At 35.8% G+C, this 12,379-nt stretch overlaps 1 long non-coding RNA gene across 1 annotated transcript; it reads left to right on the forward strand.

Moving 5' to 3' along the window:
• The first annotated feature begins 8,516 nt into the window (after positions 1 to 8,516).
• On the forward strand, positions 8,517 to 11,994 carry LOC149784566 (uncharacterized). Its single transcript, XR_016414167.1, has 3 exons — positions 8,517 to 8,659; positions 9,757 to 9,841; positions 11,727 to 11,994. It is a non-coding gene; the product is annotated as an uncharacterized LOC149784566 (long non-coding RNA).
• Positions 11,995 to 12,379: the final 385 nt, after the last annotated feature.

The raw sequence follows: 12,379 nt of genomic DNA on the forward strand, positions 1-12,379 counted from the left end.
GACAAGCCTTGGGCTCCGCATATATGCTGTGCTACATGTACAACACAGCTTTCACAGTGGTTGAATTGCAAAAGGTCATCAATGCCGTTTGCAGTCCCAATGGTGTGGAGAGAGCCAAGCAACCACCTAAATGACTGTTACTTCTGCTTGGTTCCTCCTCTTTCCGGCGGAATAACGAAGCGAAAGAAGTCGAGAATAGTCTACCCAAACATTCCGTCTGCATTGAGACCAGTTCCACATGGTGAGGGACTTCCTATTCCAGAACCTCCAGCAGAATATTCTCTTGATTCATCTGACGAAGACAAAGGTGAGTCGACCTGTTCTTCTCCTGGTCCATCAGCATGCAGTGATCCAGATTTTCACTGTGGTGCATCATCAACCCCACACAGAATAACACAGGAAGAACTAAATGACCTGATTCGTGATTTGGACTTATCAAAGAACAAGGCAGAATTGCTAGGATCAAGACTCCAACAATGGAATCTTCTAGAAGAAGATGTCACAATTACTGCATATCGAAAGCGCCACCAGCAATTGGAGCCTTTCTTCAGAAAGGAAAGTAATCTGATATTCTGTTCCGATATTGAGGGCCTCATGAATGCTTTAAAAATCACTCATGACCCACAAGAATGGAGACTATTTGTGGACTCTTCGAAACTGAGTCTCAAGGCTGTGCTTTTGCACAATGGAAACATTCTTCCATCTATTCCAGTAGCGTATGCTGTCCACATGAAAGAGACATACGATAACTTAAGGCAGCTACTGAATTCCATTGAGTATAACAAGTACAGCTGGCACCTCTGTGGTGATTTGAAGGTAGTTGCCCTTTTAATGGGACTGCAGCAAGGATATACAAAATACATGTGTTTCTTATGCGAGTGGGATAGCCGAGCAAGGGAAATGCACTACATGAGGAAGGAATGGACTCACAGGCAGAATGTAGCCATTGGAGAGAAGAATATCCAACACCCAGCTCTGGTTGAGGCTCAGAAAATCTTGCTACCACCCCTTCACATCAAACTAGGTTTGATGAAGAACTTCGTGAAAGCCATTGACCGGACTTTGCCAGCATTCCGATACCTGCATGAAAAATTCCCTCGACTCAGCGAAGCAAAGATTAAAGAGGGAGTTTTTGTGGGTCCTCAGATTCGAGAGCTTTTCAAAGATGACCGGTTCAACAACTTGCTGGAAGGTGACGCGAAACAAGCATGGAATGCTTTTCGCCTAGTTTCTACAAACTTCCTCGGAAATGTTAGGGCAGAAAACTATAAGGAACTAGTAGAAGACATGTTGATGAAGTATAAGAAACTTGGCTGCAATATGTCTCTAAAGATTCACTTCCTTCATTCCCATTTGGATTTCTTTCCTAGCAACTGTGGTATTGTTAGTGATGAACACGGCGAACGTTTTCATCAAGATATCGCAACAATGGAACAAAGATACCAGGGAAAATGGTCCACTACAATGCTGGCTGACTACTGCTGGACACTCCTCAGAGATGCTCCCGAACAGCTGTACAAGAGACAGGCGAAGAAATCTAAGATGTAGTCAATGACTTGATTTTTTATAGGTAGGCTATTACAGTTGACCTTTTACTATTGGAATGCATTTCGTTATGTAAACATTAATTTCTTGCAGATTACAAAAAAACTAGAGCCAATTTTGCAATTTGACTGTCATATTCGTGTTCAGCACATAAAAATTGATAAGAATTGACTAATTTTATTTCAGTAACATGACTTTTGTAAAAATTTGTTGTCCAGTGTAATCTAACATGTAATATGACGGACAATCACTCCAACAAGTATCAAAGAGAATAAAACAGCCTGCATTGTTCTCCAACCAGAAAACAAAATACATGCAAGTTTGAAAAGTTGTTTCATGTCGTGGGTATCTTTTCAAGGGCCATATAGTTCAGCTAACCTCATCACACACACACACACACACACACACCTCCGTTCATTATCATTTGAGACCCTAAAAATCCTTTTTTGTAGACACAGTATTGTCCTCCCCATGCTGTTTCCAGTGCATCCCTGTCATTTGCCCAGTTGAACGTTAAGTATAACCGAGGCAAGATTGCACTTAAATCAAATAGGTCACTTTAATAGCAGTAGTGAAAATGATTTTTGTTGTGTCGGTGTTTCTTGCGCGAAATGTGTGTGCTGATAAGAGAATAGACGGACACATTGGAGGGGGTATATTCCTCGGGTTGACTAGCGTTTGTTTTGTTTTGTTTTGTTGTTCTTTGGAAGGGGTAATTTTGGTCACTTATTGATCACTCAGACACTCATTGCTGCTTTGGTCGCAGAAAGACACAAACAGTACTTTGTCAAGGAATAGGCAAAACCATGCACACTACATTATACGCACTCATAATGTACTGAGTTAATAAGATACGCGACCAAACTATGTTCATGTATTACATCAGGTTGATACGAACCTCTCTTTAAGCGGATTGAAAGCATTGCTTATTTTCCGTTATGAAGATTTTCCTTAAATGAGAAACCGTCGAATTGGATGGCGATAGTGTATTTGCTGTTGATGAGAGAAAATCCACCAGTTTTAAATTTACGTTTGAACCCAACGATAATTTTACTGATCGATATGATATTATTATCAGCCGTTATGTACGCAACATATAACGCAGCATTAGTGTCAATGACTGCGATGGCTGCACTAGCTCTGCCTGCTATATGAACAAAAATATTAAAATCTGCAGCTACATTAAGCTCCGACGATGACCGTATGGCTAGTATAAAAAAAATAATGTGCTTGTAGTTAATGGTTTACATGTATTCTAGTAAGTATTGTTAACTTCGAAGGTTGTAGGGCATTCCAAAATATCACATACTATTTATTTCCACCATGAACACTCCCAGTTATATTTATCGCATTGAAATGAAAATGAACGTCGCTGGACATTAATAACTAGGGTGCATGCCGACTTATAAAAAGAGTTTCACGTGTATAAAACTCCAAACTGGCGCCAAAAGCCAATCCTTCACGATGATCTTGGAACAATATCAATTTTACACTAGGTGTGATAAAGATATAAGAGCAAATAAACGAACACCTTATCAGGGACCTATTGCATTAAATACATTCACAACCTTCATACTAGATAAGTTGCACGGTTTGCACAAACTGCTGTATATCGTCTAAACAACAGCACTTGATCAGACGTGTGGGCAATCGGATGTGAGCAAAACCAAATGGTGACATCCATAATTAAGGTACTAGGAGCTATTTTTGAAGCCCAAAAAACTGTTTCTCCCAAACGTAAGATATATAATTTACAACATTGGCAAGTATGACATAATTATAAAGACGTGACCCAAAAGCACAATAGACCGCATAATGTAGTATCAACTCCTTGCGATTCCAAGTAACGTGGATGACATGTATAAAGGGTATAACAAAATTATATCGTACTTCGTCAAAGCGGGGCACTTTCCCTAACGTCGATGCAGTTCCGATACCACAGCAGGTAAAACTGCATCAATAACAAACCTAGCAACCACAGTTAGCAAAGCAAGGCCAGTTAGGTTTTAAGCCATCTCCACAAACGAGAACGAAGTATCCATATAAGCGCGGATAGCAATAGTTTTCAAGACGAGAATGAATTAGAATACTAAATGGGTGGCAAAGCAGTTTCATTAGTTAGGAACTTCTTTGTGAGACTTGAGGGCAGTTGGTTTATGTGCTAGCTTTTTTCTCTGCGTTTATCCACATCAGTGCAGAAACAGCATAGAATGCAATAGCTATCGTAATAACAAACAGCAGCCAGATGCAGGCCAGCCAGCAAATGGCATTGCCGGTCTTTTCAAAGAGTTATCACACAACAGCGGCAATGATTTCGAGCAATTCTGCTTAAACACGAAGGCAATAATTCTGGTATTGAAGGATGCGATAAAGAGTGCGTAGTTAGGGTAGCAGGTGATAGTTTCGTAAAATCTGCCCCATTAAATTTCTGAACGTTATGTCATTGTTTGATAATTATTGACATTGATACGTTTGCGAATTAGACATTGATGGCTTATGCTATTCTTAAAATTGATGTAAGGCATGTAAACCTGCATAAGACGTAGGCAGGAAAACTGTAACAGTCGGCTAAGAAGCAGAACTTGCTAATTAGCACTGTACACATGAAGGTTCAAAGCAAGTATAATATCTAAAAAACGGCAAGGAAATAGCTTGCATTTGCACTGTGAGGATCACTTTTTGTCATAAATTACTTTTGGATGTGGAAAATACATGTATAAATTTGGATCTCAAAATTATCAAAGGAAATAGCTTGCATTTGCACTGTGAGGATCACTCTTTGTCATAAATTACTTTTGGATGTGGAAAATACATGTATAAATTTGGGTCTCAAAATTATCAAAGGAAATAGCTTGCATTTGCACTGTGAGGATCACTTTTTGTCATAAATTACTTTTGGATGTGGAAAATACATGTATAAATTTGGGTCTCAAAATTATCAAAGGAAATAGCTTGCATTTGCACTGTGAGGATCACTTTTTGTCATAAATTACTTTTGGATGTGGAAACTACATGTATAAATTTGGGTCTCAAAATTATCCAAAGGAAATAGCTTGCATTTCACTGAGAGGATCACTTTTTGTCATAAATTACTTTTGGATGTCATAAGATGTCAATGCAAACGCGATATATCTGCAACATACGGAAGAGACACCCATAAGTTCCTTTCCAGCCATGCGTACCTGGAAAAGTATATATAATATCTACAGTTGCTCATTATAGTGCCGTGAATACATAAATATATTTGCGCAATATTAAGCATAAGAGAAAAGACGAAATTTAAATGTATTTCTACACATAATGGTTCCCTAACGATTTTCTTGTACTACATTTTGTCACACGGATTTTTGTTAAAATTAGTCAAATCAAACATTTTTCTTGAGCAATAACTGACACACAGCATATTGACATTAAGTAGATCTTTCTGTGAAATTTTACTCAAAACAGGAACGGAACTAATACAATTTTACTACAATGAACCTTTCAGCCACCATCTTCATACAGTCTACAATAAGTTGAAAAGAGCCGATACGCTAGTTTAGTTATGTACACCTTGGGGTATATTACTGGACAGAACAATTGTGCCGAAACGAAAAGGATCGAATAGAACCTTCTTGAGAATGGTTGACTGGACCTTAAGGGGTTCAACGTGGGGCTGTGCTCAAGAAGGCTAAAGGCACAATATAACTTCTGTTGGCGTGTACTTGTATCAACAGTAAGCGAGCTAATGACGATGACGGCTATGACATAATCAAAAAGAAACAAATGTGTGAAAACTTTTTTTCTTAAAAAATGTCTTGGTGTCTGCTTAATATCATTTGAGATGATGTTCCATAACACCGTTGATGGGTTTTTTAAAACCTGGCAAAGGAATATTGAAGAACGAAATTGTCCGAAGATTGTGCGAATGCTTGTTGGAAGCTGAAGTTAGGAGATGATTGATATATTGTAGCATCGTGCTACGAGAAGAATTACTTTATATTTATTAACACTTTGCTTGACTCCCGGTGACTTGGGGAGTTTAGGCTAATGTGATGAAACGACACACCGAAAAGAAGATAAACATATAATGTATTTAGTTTTATGACATTAATGGTGAGTAATACAATTTTAAATCTTTGGTACATTCATTATTCCTTGTGTTCATTTTTGAAAGATTAATTAGACAATATGCCAACATATAGTGTATCTGTGTGTGTCTTTTTCATTTTAACGTATGTTTAACAGTTATTTAGTCAGTGAGGCAGTTTATAGTGATGTCTAGCACTGGGGCATCACACCGCAGACACATAGCATCATGTCCCACACACATTGTCCTGACACCAGGTCGACCAGTCCTAACACTAACTCCTTAATGTTGAGCGCCAAGCGAGGCAGCTGTTAGTACCATTTTTCTAAATATTTGGTATGACTCAGCCAGAGTTCGAACAGCGACCTTCCGCATCCGAGGTGGACACTGTAACCACGTAGGCCACCGGAGCGGTCTCAAACATACAGTATATGTCTAATGAGGGAGCAGAGACAGTTTCAATAAAGGATAGATAGTGTTTGGGAATTAAATAACACTTACTTCCAGTGGACTAAATAGCACACTGTTCCATGTTACAATCTACAAAGAGGAAATTATATTTTGCCTCATCATGTGTCGTATGTGATGGAACGGTGTGTTTATCTGTACATTCCTAGACTTCACTCCATAGAGTCAATTTTACTATCATTAAAGTGTAGACAATATGGCATAGTTTTATTACAATTAAAGTGTAGAAAAATACGATATTGTGAATTACATTTTAAATGTAGAAAATGTAGCATTGTCTAATTACACTTTAAGTGATAAAATATGTCATTGTGTAATTACAATTTAATTAAGGAAAACATGGCATTGTCTATTACAATCTAAGTGTAGAAAATATGTCATTGTCTAATTACAATTTAAGTGAGAAAATATGGCATTGTCTAATTACAATTTAAGTGAGAAAATATGGTATTCTCTAATTACAATTTAAGTGTAGAAAATATGGCATTGTCTAATTACAATTTAAGTGTAGAAAATATGGCATTATCTAATTACAATTTAAGTGAGAAAATATGGCATTGTGTAATTACAATTTAAGTCAGGAAAATATGGCATTGTCTGTTACAATTTAAGTGTAGAAAATATGGAATTGTCTAATTACAATTTAAGGGAGAAAATATGGCATTGTCTAATTACAGTTTAAGTGTAGAAAATGTGGCATTGTCTGTTACAATTTAAGTGTAGAAAATATGGCATTGTCTGTTACAATTTAAGTGTAGAAAATATGGAATTGTCTACTTATAATTTAAGTGAAGAAAGTATGATTCTGCTGAATGATAAAGAAAGTCGTTTGGGAAGAATAGCGGAAATTGACGTAAAAATATTGCCAAGAACATAGCAAACATATAAATTTAAAAAATAAATGGAAGAACAAATTATGAATATGTTTTCTATGGAATTTTATTTTGCAGGAATAATGAAAACAAAAGATGGAAAGAAAAATAATACCCTTATATGAAAAATAGAATGTAATAAATAGCAAATAAACAAAACAAAACAGCAAAGACCGTATTAGAAAGTGTAAAATTGTGAAAATAAAATAAGTACATATTTTAGAAATACGATAAAATAATAATTGTCTACAACCAAGGTCATGAAATATGATAAAATGTAAATTGGACTTATGGTGTACATATGCATCGTTTGTTTAGATTGGCATGACCTAACTGTTGGATGATATGTAATTTAAAAAAATAATCAAAGCATAATGAAACATTATTTCATTATTACATCAATCAGCTGATAACTTATAGGGAGTTAGGATTCTAGGTTTAACGGAATTTTAGCTTTGCCAAGAATAAACAGAATGGAAATATTTTAATTGTATGTGGAATGTACTTATTATCCTCCAAGGAATGACATTATACAAATTAATAAATTACAGATAACTTGCATATTATCAAATTACAAAAATGAAAAATTTCTCTTCGTATCATAGTTGATGTAGTGCCGTTCCATGTTTGTCTCGCCTGCAAAGGATGTCCCTAAGGGTGAGAGTTATAATGTTCGCCGATCTATCCTCCCGTCTTTCCCCATATGCATCCTCCCGGATGAGGAAGGTAGAAAGGTTTCAGGGGTCCAATTCACTCAGGTGGCTTATATAGGTATTCAGGGGATTCCATGCTAAAGGTTTTGGGTTTTTTACCTTTCAATCTGTCAATATTTATTTCTAATCAATTCTCCCATCGTTATTTCTCCACGTACTGATAACATTAGTAAGGTGCAAATACGATCCCAAATTGTATCCGACATACTGAACATATCGTTCTGGTTTTAAACAGTATGCCTCATGAAATATTATAAACTAGCCTTTCCTCTTGTGAGCAAAGGGAAATAGTTGTATTAAACCCGACGATCTGAAACGAATAGTGCACCTGGTAAAAAAAAATACTCGACATCAGTGAATGATCATAAACAAATTTTCGATCCTGTAAACCTACCTGTTTTACATTATTAATCTGTAAATGTCAAATTTGAAAGAGAGAAAGGAATATAGTGGGATAAAATATATATATTGTATTATGCTATGCACCATCCACACTAGCCAAGGTTTCTACGAAGCGTACCACCAACTTTGCATGCACCGAGCAAGTGTAAGTGCGTCAGATTTATTTTTTTTCTCCACTCGAAATGAATCAATGTCACAAAGAGTAAATGAGGCCAACTTTCAATGAGGCAATTTTATTTAGCCCTACTGATACACAACCCTTATCAAATAACCTGCCTGCAGTATCACGTGACAACGTTTCTGTACAACTAACCATGATAAGAACAATTGCATCTACGTCATTTCAGATAATCATTTGTATTATGCTAAATTGAAGTAGTTTTTATTTTAGGTTTTTTTTGTTGTTGTTTTTACAGTAATTTTAACACATTACTCCGTATACCACACCGATGAAATGGGTGCTATGTATCTTTAGTAAGGATACACCAGGAAAGCCCACTCTGGCTGGCCTGGATGGGCATCGAACGCCCTGGTCCTTTTCCTACGAGCCCTATATTCTACCAAGTACCTAGCCAGTTGTCTTCAATAGGGTGAAGTCTTTAAACATAATTTGATTATAGTCAACGGAATGTTTGTTTTTAAATATGCTTGCCATATTCCATTATTAATTAAAGATTTCCGATAAATTTACGTTATTCAATTTTAATGTAAAATATGCTAACGGTTATTCTGCATCACGCTCATTAAATCGTTAAATCAAACTGAAAGAGAAATGCTCCCTATATGGAATTTTAACAGACGTCTTATAAGATTGACAATATAGAGAACATTACAAATATTATAATATACGTGTGACTGGATCGTAGTACTGGAATCTAAAAATTTATTCAAATGCATATACATCATTACAGAAATATATCTCCGTTATTCAAAAGGTAGCGGTTTGTATATTTGGTACTTTTTAACGGCACTTTAAACACTTTGACGGTTATTTCTAAGTAGTCTTCCCAAGGAAATACCTAACAAGCCGACCGCGGTTGGCCTGGGCGGGTATCGAAATCCGTGACGCTTGGATTACCAGTCCAACACTCCACCTACAGAACTGCCTTGTCTCCAGTTGATATGATTCCTATAAATTTACAATCATTGAACAAATATACAATCCCTTAATCTCTTATCTCAATTTGTTCTCTGTGCTACGTTTCGCTGTCGGACTCTAGTCCAACATACCTATCTGACCTCACCCCTGTGTACACACCAGCAAGATACTTACGCTCCTCTTCTGACAATCGTATACTCATTATTCCCACTATGAAAACAAAGTCATATGGACAGCGTTCTTTTGTATACAAGGGCCCAGCAATGTGGAATGAATTGCCCACTGAACTTAGACACAAAGACACTGATCACATTCAAGAGGGCTCTCAAAACTCAATAATTTTGACTGCAAGAACAAACTTAAAGATCTAATAATGTTTCCTACTTTAAATATTCTCAGCATGTTTTTTTAATGTTTTCAAATTTCATGGTGTTTGTTTTTGTAATCATATCATTATATGTTTTTTATCTTATAGGTGTTGTCTAATGTTGTAAAGCGCTTAGAGTTTCTAAAGATTAGGCGCTATATAAAGTCCTCATTATTATTATTATTATTATTATTATTATCTATGTTATTTACCGTCTGTAGTGTGTATCCTTTCTCTACTGAAACACTGACCCAGAAATGTATGACGACTCCAGTCAGGTTTGTTTTGTTCAAGACACTAAACAAGGTATATATAAATAAATTCTTCCAACTCACTTCTGTTTTTTCACATAATTTGACTTTCTAAATTAAATATATGTATCAGATAATCTTCGCAAGATTTTCAGGGGAGCAGATGTTTTCAGTTTGAATTTAGCATAATGTTTCTAATCCACTAAATATTTTCAGTCAGTGTGTTTTTCGTATTTACGGACCCTTTCTGATAAATATGTTGCTCGGGTATTAACATCCCACTCAAAGTTTTTAAATTAATTTTAATTTTAAAAATAACAAAACGGTCGAAAGATCTGAATGATGTTTTGTGAGTTAGACAGTAACGTATCATGCCTATCCCTTCTTTTTCTTTAAGATTTCGTGACGTTGACCTTCCAAGAAATGTTTGGCGTATTTACTGTTTCTGATTTGTCAGTCCATGTTTTAAAACCCCACCAACATGTTCCACAAACTCATGCCACATTCGTGGAATTTAATCTATATCTATTTTTTGGATAAGCTATGTTTAACCTGGCAACATTCCTATCATCCAACGATGCAATTTACTTATCTATCAACGCACTGCCACATGTCGTTTGTGCTGTCAATCGCAAGTGAGATATTGGTCTCATAGTGCAGTTGAACCAATAACCAGGACTAAAGTTTGCAATCGGACACTCCTCTTTCAATTTTATTTACTATGAGCATTTTTCCTCGTCTCTTCAAATGGTAGCATTGTTGTTTTTCACTAGTCTTCTGAGTCTTGTACTGATGTCCTTATTAATCTTCAATACTCCAGCATGCATGTTCTATGTAATATTGCTGCTTTTCAACATTCTTGCATGTGTTAGCATTGTTGTTGTTCAATACTTCATGAAAATAAGATGATGGGTACGACATCATCGTTGTACAGCCTGGATATCATTTACTTACTGTACTTGATTATTGAGCATACTGTACTTGATTATTGAACATACTGTACTTGATTATTGAGCATACTGTACTTGATTACTGAGCATATTGTACTTGATTATTGAGCATGCTGTACTTGATTATTGAACATCCTGTACTTGATTATTGAACATACTGTACTTGATTATTGAACATACTGTACTTGATTATTGAGCATGCTGTACTTGATTATTGAACATACTGTACTTGATTATTGAGCATACTGTACTTGATTATTGAACACACTGTACTTGATTATTAAACATACTGTACTTGATTATTGAGCATACTGTACTTGATTATTGAACATAATGTACTTGATTATTGAGCACACTGTTCTTGATTATTTAGCATACTGTACTTGGTTATTGAGCATCCTGTACTTAATTATTGAGCATACTGTACTTGATTATTGAGCATACTGTACTTGATTATTGAGGATCAAATAAAAAGGCATATTAAAAAGTACGATAATTAACATTTCAGTAATTATCAATCAATGCCAATTATGGTTCAACTCAGATCTCAAGACCTATACTATATTTTGATGCATAAATATGCCAACAATCGCCGTTATGAAACAATATGTATTATATAAATGGAAACGTGTTGATGAGTTTTACTGTATGCAGCTTAGAAAATGAGTTGTCTGGAAAACAGGTAATATTCATAGAACTGATAAAGAAATATGGCGATAAGAGTGTCAAAACTATGATGGATCGTCTTTGTGCGTGCTTATCATGGATGACAGAGAAAAATCTGGCTTGAATCACAGTAGCTTTCAGATATTATGAAGAATTCCACAGGTCATTGTCTTTATGTAAAGATGCATCAGTCAGAACACAATTTCCTTGAAGATTTGTATGGGTTATTTATTTTATTTTTAGTGGCTGTTTATATTTAAATAAATATAAGTTAACATCTGTGATTTTCCTTCTAATTCAATTTACTTTATTCCGTTTGCACAGTATGTTCTAATGCATTATGGAAGGTTGTCTCGACAGCGTAGATGTCTGCACTATGTAACTGTGCAGGTGGAAGAAGCTATGGAATCCAAAGGAAACAACCGACTTTGAATGGAAGTCAAACGAGAACCGATGGTCATGTCGAACCTACACTACTGGGGTGCACAGCAAATGTTTCATAATGGTGCTCTCTACGACTACCACCACCATCCTCGGTGTTATTCGTCATAGTAGAGGATTTTGTATAATTGTTTAATAGAACTTAACTCAATCAGCATTTCCATGATACAGATATTTATGAATGTGGGATCAATCCCGGTATTCGAAATAGAGCTCTATTGTGAAACTTCTATTTTGATAGCAAGAATCAACCTTGGTCTCTATCTTGTGTACGTAATTAGTAAATAACCGTATGGATTAACCTTGGTCTCTATCTTGTGTACGTAATTGGTGAATAACCGTATGGATCACCATTGGATTGGTATCAATCTTGTGTACGTAATTAGCGAATAACCGTATGGATCAAGCATAGTCTCTATCTTGTGTACGTAATAATTAAATAACCGTATGGATCAACATTGGTCTGTATCTTGTGTACGTAATTACCAAATAGCCGTATGTATCAACATTGGATTGGTATCTATCTTGTGTACGTA

Source organism: Sinohyriopsis cumingii, chromosome 14 (genome assembly GCF_028554795.1).
Source record: "Sinohyriopsis cumingii isolate HCF-2022 chromosome 14, ASM2855479v2, whole genome shotgun sequence".
Lineage (NCBI taxonomy): Eukaryota > Metazoa > Mollusca > Bivalvia > Unionida > Unionidae > Sinohyriopsis > Sinohyriopsis cumingii.